Raw genomic sequence first — 12,462 nt, forward strand, 5'->3', positions numbered from 1 at the left:
GAGTTTGGCAAGGGGGTACAAATAGTGATCCAGGAGTAGATCACTGGACAGCGGTCCAAATTATCCTTAGTTACCTAAGAGGACTAAGGAAATATTTCTCGGTTATGGAGGAGCTAAAGAGTTCGTCGTAAAAAGTTACGTCGATGCAAGCTTTGACACCGATCTGGATGACTCTGAGTCTCGATCTGGATACATATTGAAAGTGGGAGCGTTTAGCTAGAGTAGCTCCGTGCAGAGTATTGTAGACATAGAAATTTGCAAAATACATATGGATCTGAATGTGGCAAACCCGTTGACTAAACCTCTCTCACAAAGCAAAACATGATCACACCTTAGTACTCTTTGGGTGTTAATCACATGGTGATGTGAACTAGATTACTGACTCTAGTAAACCCTTTGGGTGTTTGTCACATGGCGATGTGAACTATGGGTGTTAATCACATGGTGATGTGAACTATTGGTGTTAAATCACATGGTGATGTGAATTAGTTTATCAACTCTAGTGCAAGTGGGAGACTGAAGGAAATATGCCCTAGAGGCAATAATAAAGTTGTTATTTATATTTCCTTATATCATGATAAATGTTTAATAAACTTGATACATGTGCGGATACATAGACAAAACATTGTGTCCCTAGTAAGCCTCTACTAGACTAGCTCGTTAATCAAAGATGGTTAAGTTTCCTAACCATAGACATGTGTTGTCATTTGATGAACGGGATCACATCATTAGGAGAATGATGTGACGGACAAGACCAATCCGTTAGCTTAGCATATTGATCGTTCAGTTTTATTGTTATTGCTTTCTTCATGTCAAATACATATTCCTTCGACTATGAGATTATGCAACTCCCGATACCGGAGGAATACCTTGTGTGCTATCAAACATCACAACGTAACTGGGTGATTATAAAGATGCTCTACAGGTATCTCCGAAGGTGTTTATTGGGTTGGCATAGATCGAGATTGGGATTTGTCACTCCGAGTATCGGAGAGGTATCTCTGGGCCCTCTCGGTAATACACATCATAACAAGCCTTGCAAGCAATGTGACTAATGAGTTAGTTACGGGATGATGTATTACGGAACGAGTAAAGAGACTTTCCCGTAACGAGATTGAATTAGGTATGAAGATACCAATGATCAAATCTTGGGCAAGTAACATACCGATGACAAAGGGAATAACGTATGTTGTCATTACGGTATGACCAATAAACATCTTCGTAGAATATGTGGGAACCAATATGAGCATCTAGGTTATGCTATTGGTTATTGACCGGAGAGGTGTCTCGGTCATGTCTACATAGTTCTCGAACCCGTAGGGTCCGCACGCTTAACGTTCGATGATGAAATTTGTATTATATGAGTTATGTGATTTGGTGACCGAATGTTGTTGGGAGTCCCGAATGAGATCACGGACATGACAAGGAGTCTCGAAATGGTCGAGAGGTAAAGATTCATATATGAGATGATAAGTATTTGGACACCGGAAGTGTTCTGGGGGTACCGGGTACGTATCGGGTCACCGGAAGGGGTTCCGGGCTACCCCGGCAAACTATATGGGCCTATTGGGCCAAGAGGGGAAACGCGGCAGCTAGCATGGGCTGTTGCGCTCCCCTTGCTGGCCGAATAGGAAGAGGAAGGGAAAGGGGGAAGAGAGAAGGAAGAGGAGGCAATTCGGCCTTGTCGGTGTCAAAACTGGCGGATCTCGGGTAGGGGGTCCCGAACTGTTCATCTAGGATCGATGGTAACAGGAGACCGGGGACACGTTGTTTACCCAGGTTCGGGCCCTCTCTATGGAGGTAATACCCTACTTCCTGCTTGATTGATCTTGATGAATATGAGTGTTACAAGAGTTGATCTACCACGAGATCGTAATGGCTAAACCCTAGAAGTCTAGCCTACGTGAATATGGTAATGAATATCTCTATCCGGATTACGCTCTCTGGTTTATATAGACACCGGAGAGATCTAGGGTTACATGGAGTCAGTTACATCAGAGGGAATCTACATAGTCGGTTGCCAAGCTTGCCTTCCACGCCAAGTAGAGTCCAATCCGGATACGGGTACAGTCTTCGGCCTTCATGTCTTCACAACCCATCAGTCCGGCCCATGGATAACAGGCCGGACGCCCGAGGACCCCTTAGTCCAGGACTCCCTCAGTAGCCCCTAAACCTGGGTTCAATGACGAGGAGTCCGGTGCGCAGATTGTCTTCGGCATTGCAAGGTGGGTTCCCCTTTTTCCGAACTCCAAGATAGTCTTCGGATGCGATGATTGTATCCAGACCTGTTACACACACCATACACAACCGCAGAGAGAATATATATATTTTACACGAGTTCTATCCGCTGACAGCTTTTTACAACACGACATCACGTCTGCCCGGTCATAATTTCGAACCGTTTTTCGTCTGTCGCTCCACGTTCCGAGACGCGGTTGCCATTGGCACGTCTTGTTGAAGCAGAGATCGTGTCCCCTCATATCGGGATTCTCATCAATGCGGGCATGGGTAACCCAACCGTGCCATTTGCACGGCCCTTGGGAATACACGAGTTTAAGGCGAGTGGGGAGGCGCTTGACATTCATGGCCTTTACAAGGGGGTAAGGATTCCCTTTCTTTCCCCACACCTCGGTTCCTCCTCAGCCCTTCCGTCCCTGAGCTCCAGTGCCCAAGCTTTAGCTTTTCCCTTGTTCGAGAAAGCACTCCAAAGATGTCCGGATCCGGAGCTGGAGGTAAGTGGATGGCCTCTTCCGTCAAGAAGAAGGATATCAAGGAGCTCCGGGAGGCCGGATATCTGGCCAAGGAGATCACTCATCGACTCCCAGCCAAGGGACAGACCGTCCCTACTCCCGAGCCCCACGAGAGGGTTGTGTTTCTTACACATTTCATCCGCGGGATGGGGTTCCCTCTTCACCCATTCGTCCATGGGTTGATGTTTTACTACGGGCTGGATTTTCATGACCTAGCCCCCAAATTTATCCTCAACATTTCGGCATTTATCGTCGTTTGTGAGGCTTTTCTCCGCATCCCACCTCACTTCGGCCTGTGGCTGAAGACCTTCAATGTGAGGCCGAAAGTAGTGAGCGGTCAACAAGCAGAGTGCAGAGGCGCTATGGTGGGCAAGATGCCCAACGTCACCTGGCCCGAAGGCTCATTTGCAGAGACGGTGAAGGGGTGGCAATCGGGATGGTTCTACATCACCGAGCCGCGCGACGCCGACTGGGCGGCGGCCCCCGAATTCCGATCCGGAATCCCGATGCGGCTCACCTCCTGGCAAGAGAGGGGCCTAACCTGGGGTCCTTCGGACGAGCTGACTGGGCTCCAGACATGCGTCCAGAACATGATAGACAGGAAATCAAGCTCGTCAACATGGCCCAGGTCATGCTTATTCGTCGGGTCTTTCCGTGCCAACGCCGGACTTGCTATCTGTGGGAGTTCGATCCGCCCAAGCACCAGACGCTACTAGAGCTCTTCGGCACGACACACGAAGATATCTGGAAAGTGCTCTTCAAGGCAGGCGAGACGCCACCGCCTACGACCGAAGATCGCGGGCTTAGCTTAAAACGCCAGCCCAACCCGGTTAGTTCTTTTAATGTTTTCAAGGAGTACGCTCTACTAGCATATTTTGAGAGGAAACTTAAGCTTTCCTTCCCCTGTTTTCAAGCCTGGATCAAGGTGGCTCAGGAGATTAACTGTCCGGCTCCGCTGCCCGAAGACCAAGGATTTCCACTACTGGAGAAGATGTTGTTCCCTGCACCTTATGAGGTGCTGGAGAAGACGGCTAAGAAGGCAGCCAAAGGGGCCAAAAGGGGCCTTCGCCGTAAGGGCTCTCCGGGTGTGACGTCTGGAAGCGAGACTTCCTCTTTGTCCGCTGACGACGACGATCAAGAGGAGGAAGAAAACGACTCCCCACCTGAAGTGGGGAGGAAGAAGAGAGCGGCCCCCACAAGTCCGGGGGCGAAAGCGCCTAAGAGGGTTAAAGGCTCCCTCGCGGATAACTCCGCGTGGGATGTTGACAGCAGTCCGGGGCGAGCTCGCCGGACCAAGCCTCGGGCCGCTTCGTAAGTACTAGAATCCGCAAACGTATGGCCTTCCTGGTTCGTAATATTGACATATTGTAAGATTTGTCACTGCAGTCCGGCACGCGATGGCTCCCCGCGATCCTCGATAGAGGGTTCGCTGGACTCGAAGGAGATGGCTAGCATGTCTCCGCCACCTACTCATTCCGTCTCACCCAAGGGTGATGACGAGGTGGTGTCCAAAAAGACTTTCCCGAGCCGGGGGAAGATTCCGGAGATCATCGGGGTGACGCCCCAGGATGACTCTTCGACCGCCGGACATACGGGGGCAAAAGTCCCCATGGGGACTGGTGACGGGGCCCGAGTTCCCTTCGGACCTCAGCCGGATACCATTCCGGAGATCTACATGGCTCCAGGGTCCAGCAAACGGTATTCCCCACAAGGAGGGAATGTGGCTGTTCCACCGGTGACCTCTGTCCAACCAGAGGCACCGGATAATCTGCTGGAGGCAGTACGAGGCGCCTCTATTGTGGATGAACATCGTGTCCTTATGGACACGGTGATAGAGAAGGTTCAGTTCGTCAAAAGCGGACTGACCGAAGCCTGCACTAGCCTTCTAAAGGGCTTTGAGGTAAGTTATGTGATTGTAGGAAAAATATCACAGTATAGACAGTAGCCCCTGATGCTCTGTTTGGTGTTCGGGAAGAAAAGCCGAACAGAGGATCAAGAATATATATCGCAGGAGTCTAATATGAGTTGTCTATGTCAATAAGCAGGTATCGCTGCAGGCTGCCACTGCTCATGCTGCGGAGGTCTCCGGACTGAAGCAAAAACTAGAGTGGGCCGAGGAGGAGCTCGGCCTCGTGAAGAAGCAGCTGGAGGATAGCCAAGGTATGCAGTAACCTGTGGGTATATTTTGAAAAAATGAATAGTCCGACCCGACTGAAGTGTCATAAACTTTATTAGGGGCCACGACCGAGGTGGCAACCCTTAAGAAGGCCCTAGCCGAGGCCAAGGACAAAGCGGCCAAGGAACGCGCCTCGCGCGAGAAGCACGAGGCCCGGGTTGGCAAGGCGCAGCAACAGCTCCGGGGCGCGATAGAGAGATTTGAGTCCCTGGAGCGCGATTGTAAGGCGCAAGAGTCCAAATTGGCGAAGGTCCGCCAGAGTGCGCAGGATGCATGAGCCAAAGCCCAGAGCACCCTCCAGGAAATTCAGGCGGCCAAGAAGATTACAGCGGGTAAGTCTTTCACCATGCATAGCAAGTATGTAGAAGAAATGTTCCTTGTACTTATCCTGAATTTGGATTTTCCAGGGGCGTTTACGGATCTGCCGCACAGTGTATCAGATGCCGCTGAGCATTATAGAGCCGAAGAAGGGATGTCTACAGAGAAGCTATTCTGGTCCCAACATCTGGGATCCGAGCATCCGGTGCCCTTCAGCGACCAGCTAAAGCAGTTGGTCGAGCTGCACAGGTTGGCAGAACTAGCCATGAAGGACCTGATAGTCCGGCTGTGGCCTGCCGATCCTATACCTAGCAGCTACTTCGGACTTGTGCAGCGGCTTGTGAGTGCCTGTCCGCGGCTCGAAGCCGTGAAGCGGTCGGTCTGCGTTGAAGGTGCGCGTATGGCCTTTGCCCGCGTCAAGACGCATCGGGCGAAGCTGGATGCCAAGAAGCTGATGACCGAGGGACCGCCGGAGGGCAAGGAGCATCGTCGACCCGAGCACTATTTTGATGGTGTTCTGGAGGGGTCCCGCCTTGTGGCGGAGCAATGTTCGAAGGATGTTATATTCCCTTGAGAACATGTATATTACCTTGCCCTGTAATATGGAACAATGATGTTATGTAGTATAATGTTTATGATTAGAATTTTACCTCCTGTGCGGCCGTTTATTAAATCTGAGGGTTGACCAGTCGTCGGCTTCTGCCCCCACGTAGATAGTACGGGGGTGTTCGGAATAAATCTAAACACTCTTTACTCCACATTCTGGTCCTTAAAGGAGGTGTTTAGCGCAACGAACAAGGCAATCAGACTATGCGGCCTTTACCGCCCTCACTTAGCCATAGGAGTTTGACAATTAAGAAAGTTGGCGAAGCCCCTGGTGTTTGGAAGGTCGAATTAGGGGCGTTATACGCGCCTAATCGAAAGAACCGATTCTTCGCGAGAAGCGGAAAAAATCTCCAACGATTTGGAACCTCTCGAACAGCTGACCGGCTCTCGCCGCATCATGACAGTCAGTTTTCGGCTTTCTCTACTGAGGTGCTCGTCCGGAAGAACCGGGACACAATCGCAGTAGTTCTCCCTTTACTACCCTAGCCAATATAGCGGAATGTAAGGTAGTAAACACAGGAGCCGGGCAACCCAACTATTGACCAAAGACATGATTCAGAGCCGATGCATATAATGCTATAGGTTCGGGGTGCCGAACTATACTGTAAAAGTGTTCGTACTTTTATTGCCGTGATGCGGGGTGTAATGAAGCCCCTGGCGTAGCAGTACGTACCATGGTGTACGTGTGCAATGAGTAATAGATACTACGGTGAGGAAACGGAGAAAATGAAGTAATGAGCTGACGCCACCATTTATTCACCATTGTGATGTAACTAGTACGTCGAGGCGTACTTTGTACAAGTAATGCGATAAGCGAGTAAGGCTATTTAACATGCCGTAACCAAGGGCGAGCTGCGTGTGGGTATGTAAAACAAGTATGGTAATCGTTTATTAGAGATCACCTGGGGGTTCCCTTGTACGCCAAAGCTCCTTGCCTCCTTGGTGTGTTCTGCAAGCGGGTTGTCCGTATAGACCTCGAAAAGAGAAGAAAACCCATAAAAAAGAAAAAGTCGGGCGAATCCCAGGGACGGTCAAGCCGTACCGTGGATCGCGAACGAGTTATGCCTCCGTCAATACCCATGGGGTTTTGAGTGCGTAGTTTATGTACGCGCGGTAGTAATGTCATTGCCTCATCGGGGCTGGGACGGAGGCCGAATTGCTAATTCGGCTCGTGACAAGCCGAGTTGTCCTGCTGCAGTGTTGTCCGGACCCTCTTGATGATGTCCAGGGGCTCGGCAGCTGGATTATAATGCTGCTTTAGAAGGCCGCTCTGTACTTCTGCTGCTAGGGCGGCGGTGTGCTCCTCTTTACGGAGGGAACGTTCCGTGTTTCCATTTACTGTAATGACGCCACGTGGACAGGGCATCTTGAGCTTGAGATAAGCATAATGTGGTACCGCATTGAATCTAGCGAATGCGGTTCGTCCGAGCAGGGCGTGATAGCCACTGCGAAATGGGACGATGTCGAAGATTAGTTCTTCGCTTCGGAAGTTATCCGAGGAACCGAATACTAACTCCAGCGCTATTGAGCCCGTACAACGGGCCTCCATGCCTGGTATGACTCCTTTAAAGGTAGTCTTCGTGGGTTTGACCCATGAGGGGTCGATGCTCATTTTACGTACTGTATCCTGATAGAGCAGGTTGAGGCTACTACCACCGTCCATTAAGACTCGTGTCAGGTGAAATCCGTCGATGATTGGGTCGAGGACCAGTGCGGCTGAACTGCCATGGCGGATGCTGGTTGGATGATCTCGGTGGTCAAAGGTGATCGGAAATGACAACCACAGATTGAATTTTGGGGCGACTGGCTCTAACGCATAGACGTCCCGAAGTGCGTGCTTGGGCTCCCTTTTGGGGATGTGTGTAGCGTATATCATGTTCACCGTTTTGACTTGAGGGGGAAATTTCTTTTGCCCCCAGTGTTCGGCTGCCGGGGCTCCTCGTCATCGTCCTCGCTCTGTGATTCTCCTTCCTTGTTTTTGCTGTTGACCTTGCTGGCTTGTTTAAAGACCCGACAATCTCTGTTAGTATGGTTGGCCGGTTTGTCTGGGGTGCCATGTATCGACGATCGAGTATACGGTCCAAGCTGGATGGTCCTCCGCTCCTCCTTTTATAGGGCTTCTTTCGCTGGCCGGACTTGGAGCCACTGAATAGGGCGTGAACCGTGGTGTCATCGGTGTTGTCGCCATTGCTTCGGCATTTGTGTCTGTTGCGCCGGAGCTTGCCGGTGCAGCTTTTGGCCTCGGAGGGGCCTGTTTCGTTGGCTGTGTTTGTACTGCGAGCCAGCCAACTATCCTCTCCCGCGCAGAAGCGGGTCATAAGTGATGTGAGGGCTGCCATGCACCTCGGCTTTTCCTGGCCTAGGTGGCGGGCAAGCCATTCATCCCGGATGCTATGCTTAAAGGCCGCTAGGGCTTCGGCATCCGGACAGTCGACGATCTGGTTCTTTTTGGTTAGGAACCTAGTCCAGAATTTTCTGGCTGATTCTCCAAATTATTGAACTATGTGGCTTAAGTCATCGGCATCGGGTGGCCGGACATATGTACCTTGGAAGTTGTCGAGGAATGCTTCTTCCAAGTCCTCCCAGCTGCCAATGGAGTTCTTAGGCAGACTGTTTAGCCAGTGTCGAGCTGGTCCTTTGAGCTTTAACATGAGGTATTTGATAGCGTGGAGGTCGTCCCCTCGGGCCATATGGATGTGGAGAATAAAATCTTCGATCCACACTGCAGGGTCGGTTGTTCCGTCGTATGATGCAATATTGACAGGCTTGAACCACTGGGGGAATTCGTGATCCAGCACCTCATCTGTGAAGCAGAGAGGGTGTGTGGCACCTCTATAGCGGGCCGCGTCGCAACGCACCTCCGACGAAGTCAGCCCAGGTGTGATTAAGTTTGTAACGTCCGAATAGGTAGCTATCGTCCCGAGTATGGAAACGTCCTCGCGATCCGTATATAGATCTGGTGTATCCTGCTCTATTATCCAATTCCTGCCGGAGATCGTATGTATGGTCCTGAGCTGGTCTGTCCCTATTTTTGCGAGGCGGTGGGGCAGGCTGCTGTTCGGCCTGAGTTGCCGTTTTATCCCGACCGCGGGGTGGCCGGTCCGCCGCTCTATCCCGACCATGTGGTGGTCGGTCCGCATTGCGCGAGGGAGGTATGGGATCTGGTGCCTCCTCATCGAACTAAGGTAGCAGTCTGCGTTTTGGGTAGCTCTTGGCTGGGCGTTTGAGGCCGTATTCTTCGGCTGTCAGCACATCAGTCCATCTGTCGACGAGCAGATCTTGTTCGGCTTGAAGCTGCTGCTGTTTCTTTTTCAGGCTCCTTGCAGTGGCTATGAGTTGAAGCTTAAAGCGCTCCTGCTCCAGAGGATCCTCAGGCACGATGAAGTCTTCGTTGCCGAGGCTTGTCTCCTCCTTGGAGGGTGGACGGTAACTATCGTCCTCCGAGTCATCTTCTATGGCCTGTTCATCAGGGTTGTCTTGCCTGTTGTCATGTTCCTCCTATTTGGATGCAGCTCCGACAGGGTCTTCGTTGTTTTCGGCGTTGCCCGGAGTACTATTTTCTCCGGCGCCAGTGTTGCCACCTTTTGAGCCTCAAGGCTTAGAGCGGCGTTTGGGGCGCCGGCGCTCTGACTGCGTCTTAGAGGGTTTATTCGCGTCTGTCTCTTCTTTGTCATCGCCAGATCCTTTAGGTGTATCAACCATGTACACGTCGTACGAAGAGGTGGCCGTCCAACGTCCAGTAAATGGCGGGTCTTGGCCTTGCTCCTTGTCGGCATCGTCGTCCATATCGTTGATGTCTTCGGAGCCATAGTCAAGCACATCGGTTAACTCATCGACGGTGGCTATGAAGTGGGTGGCGGGTGGGAAGCAAAATTCCTCGTCATCCGCCTCTAGCTCGAACCGAACATAGTTCGGCTGTGAGTCTTCCTCCAAGGACAAGTTCTTTAAGGAGTTTAGTACATCACCCAAAGGTGAATGCTGGAGGATGTCTGCGGCGCTAAATTCGAAAATCGATAACCGATCCAGCTCGGCGTCCGCAGGCGCACCTGATCCGGAACGTATAGCCGGAGACGAGTCCGGAGTTCCACTGATGCAAACATTGCAGGATGTCAAGTCCGTGTGCGGCTCCAACGCCGCGGACTTTGTGGCCTCGGAGGGCATGATCTGCTTCGGTTCTGAAGCCATTGCAGCAACAGGATCCATCTCCTGGACCTAATCCGATAACAGATATAAGTCATGTTCATCGGGACGAGGGGGAGCGATCGCTGCGGTTTCAAACCCATTGAAGATCGAGTCTCCATGGGTATCCACAGCATAGTTCAAGCTTCCAAATCTGACCTGGTGGCCAAGGGCGTAGCTATCGATTTGCTCCAGACGGCCAAGCGAGTTGGCCCGCAGTACGAAGCCGCGGAACACAAAAATCTGTCTAGGGAGGAAGGTTCTTCCTTGGACAGCGTCATTATCGATGATTGAAGGGGCCATCAAACCTCTTGTCGACGGCATAGTGGAACTCTCAATGAAAGCACCAATGTCGGTGTCAAAACCGGCGGATCTCAGGTAGGGGGTCCCGAACTGTGCGTCTAGGATCGATGGTAACAGGAGACGGGGGACACGATGTTTACCCAGGTTCGGGCCCTCTCTATGGAGGTAATACCCTACTTCCTGCTTGATTGATCTTGATGAATAAGAGTGTTACAAGAGTTGATCTACCACGAGATCGTAATGGCTAAACCCTAGAAGTCTAGCCTATGTGAATATGGTAATGAATATCTCTATCCGGATTATGCTCTCCGGTTTATATAGACACCGGAGAGATCTAGGGTTACATGGAGTCGGTTACATCAGAGGGAATCTACATATTCATTTGCCAAGCTTGCCTTCCACGCCAAGTAGAGCCAATCCGGACACGGGTACAATCTTCGGCCTTCATGTCTTCACAGCCTATCAGTCCAGCCCATGGATAACAGGCCGGACGCCCGAGGACCCCTTAGTCCAGGACTCCCTCAGGCCTCCCCTTCCTTCCCTCCTCTCTTCCCTTTCCTTCCCTCTCCAAGGCCCCCAAGTAGGATTCCTCCTACTTGGGGCGTCCCATGGCTGTCTCCCTCCCCCTCCCACCTATATATATATATATGTTGGGAGGGGGCGCCTAGAATACACAACAAACATTCTTAGCCGTGTGCGGCGCGCCCCTCCACTGTTTATGCCTCTGGTCATATTCACGTAGTGCTTACGCGAAGCCCTGCGCGGATCACTTCACCATCACTGTCACCATGCCATCATGCTGACGAAACTCTCCCTCGACACTTTGCTGGATCAAGAGTTCGAGGGACGTGATCGAGCTGAACATGTGCAGAACTCGGAGGTGTCGTACGTTCGGTGCTTGACCGCTCGGAACGAGAAGAAGTTCGAATACATCAACCGCGTTGTCAAACGCTTCCGCTTTCTATCTAGGAGGGTACGTGGACACACTCTCCCCCTCTCGTTGCTATGCTTCTCCTAGATAGATCTTGCGTGAGCGTAGGAATTTTTTTGAAATTGCATGCTACGTTTCCCAACAACTGGAAGCGGAACTGCCCCAAATACTTAGCGGATAAGAAGGATGGCAAAGTGAACAAAGGTATATTTGATATACATATTATTGATGTGTATTTTACTAGTGTTCGTAGTAACCCCTAGGTATTTGAGACTGGTTCAGTTGCTAAGATTAGTAACTCGAAATAGGAGTTGCGGAGACTAGTTAAAAGTGAGGTGACGATGTGTGCTGGAAATGATTCCAAGGTTAATGTGATCACCATCGCACATTCCCTCAACCTTCGGGATTAGTGTTGAACCTAAATAAATGTTATTTGGTGTTTGTGTTGAGCATGAATATAATTAGATCATGTTTATTGCAATACATTTATTCATTTAAGTCAGAGAATAATTGTTGTTCTGTTTACATGAATAAAACCTTCTATGGTCATACACCCAATGTGAATGGTTTACTGAATCTCGATCGTAGTGATACACATATTCATAACATTGATGCCGAATGATAGTGCAACATATTTGTGGCACTGCCGTTTAGGTCATATTGATGTAAAGCGCATGAAGAAATTCCATGGAGATGGACTTTTGGAATCACTTGATACTTGCGAACCATGCCTCATGGGCAAGATGAGTAAAACTCCGTTCTCTGGGACAATAGAGAGAGCTAATGACCTATTGGAAATAATACACAACGATGTATGCGGTCTGATGAGTGTTGAAGCACGAGGCGGGTATCGTTATTTTATGACCTTCACGGATGATTTGAGTAGGTATGGTTATATCTACTTAATGAAACACAAATTTGAAACATTTGAAAAGTTTAAAGAATTTCAGAGTGAAGTGGAGAATCATCATAACAAGAAAATAAAGTTTCTACGATCTGATCGCGGAGGCGAATATTTGAGTTATGAGTTTGGCCTTCATTTAAAACAACGTGGAATAGTGTCACAACTCACGCCACCTGGAACACCACAGCGTAATGGTGTGTACGAAAATAGTAACCGTACTTTATTAGATATGGTGCGATCTATGATGTCTCTTACCGATTCACCACTATCGTTTTGGGGTTATGCATTAGAGACA

This window comes from Aegilops tauschii, chromosome 3 (genome assembly GCF_002575655.3).
Source record: "Aegilops tauschii subsp. strangulata cultivar AL8/78 chromosome 3, Aet v6.0, whole genome shotgun sequence".
Lineage (NCBI taxonomy): Eukaryota > Viridiplantae > Streptophyta > Magnoliopsida > Poales > Poaceae > Aegilops > Aegilops tauschii.